This window comes from Pinus tabuliformis, chromosome 4_2 (genome assembly GCF_031772625.1).
Source record: "Pinus tabuliformis cultivar Carrire ecotype Pingquan chromosome 4_2, CPIR1, whole genome shotgun sequence".
Classification (NCBI taxonomy): domain Eukaryota; kingdom Viridiplantae; phylum Streptophyta; class Pinopsida; order Pinales; family Pinaceae; genus Pinus; species Pinus tabuliformis.
This window is the reverse complement of record NC_142304.1, coordinates 858,339,172-858,340,489: the sequence shown is the minus strand read 5'-3', so window position 1 is coordinate 858,340,489 and position 1,318 is coordinate 858,339,172. Positions and strand designations below refer to the sequence as shown.

Sequence of the window (1,318 nt, the reverse complement as noted above, 5' to 3'; positions counted from 1 at the left end):
AACAGACCATAAAATTTCGAAGCTAGCAGCTCAATTAAACATTCCGGCAACCCTCCACTAAAATTAGAAATCGATGACTTCAAAATTTAAAGATGAAACAACCACTTACCTGGAGCTACGTACCGGATTGATGCAAGAGTTTGGCTAGGCCGAAATCTACAAGATGAGCTGCAAAGTTGGAGTCCAAAATAATATTTCCGAACTTCACGTCACGATGAAGGATGGCTAAACGGCAATCATGATGAAGATAGATCAACCCCTGCGTAGTTTCCACTGAAATTTTGTATCTAGTGTTCTAATCCAGAGGCGTGCCATTGTTTCCATGAAGCAACTTCACCATGCTTCCGTTCTGCATGTACTCATACACCAGAATATTGGTGTCATGGTTGAAGCAAAACGCCAGAAATCTAACAACATGTTGATGCCGGATTCTACCCAGAGTTTTGATCTCTGCGAAGAAGCCATGAGCATTTGAAGAGCCTATCTGTGTAAGTTTTTTCACTGCAACTACTTCTCCATTGGGCATGATTCCTTTATACACAAGACCCTCTCCTCCTTTGCCAATGACATTCTCTTCTTTAATGCATTCCACCACGTCATCGATTACAAAGTTAAGTGTTTGGAAGATCGTCATCTTCCATGGCCTTCCCTCGTTATCTTTCTTCTTAATTGTGACTACTCGAATTGCCAACACCAGCGAATAGAAGAAGAGAATTCAAAACGTTAAGAGAGGCAAGAGAAGTTCAAGCCTGATGTGTACTCTGATGGGCGACCCTTTGAAACTAGAATTACAGTTTCCCAACTGTTCTCCACACAAGTAGAGATTCCATGCAAAAGAGATTCCTTTTAAATGAGATAATAGACCACCCTCTGGAAAAAGACCAGAAAAGCTATTGAAAGAGAAATCTACGGAGACCAAGCTCGTCATTGAAGAGATTGTGATAGGTTTAGAGAGTAAAGATATCTTATCCTAGTGATTTCCACTCGGAGTGAACTGTTGAATTCGTTCTGACTAAAATCAATTTATGTCAGATGAATACAGTTACCAATATCCTTAGGAATCATACCAGAAAGTTTGTTTTTGCTGAAGTGGACAATTTCAGTCTGGCTCATGCCACCAATGTCTAAGGGAACTTCCCCAGACAATCTGTTTCTTGATAGTTTTAAAGAGGTTAGATTGGGAATCCTTGTGATTTCTAGTGGGATGGGACCGTTGAATTCGTTCTGGCTAAGATCAATGTGTCTCAGAGAAACATAGTTACCAATTTCCCTGGAAATCATACCAAAAAGCTTGTTTCAGTTGAGATCAATGTATGTC

The 1,318-nt window shown here is 40.2% G+C and overlaps 1 pseudogene; it reads right to left on the bottom strand.

Annotated features, from left to right (window-relative positions):
* Positions 1 to 295: 295 nt before the first annotated feature.
* LOC149172369 (leucine-rich repeat receptor-like serine/threonine-protein kinase BAM1 pseudogene) lies at positions 296 to 634 on the bottom strand (annotated as a pseudogene).
* Positions 635 to 1,318: the final 684 nt, after the last annotated feature.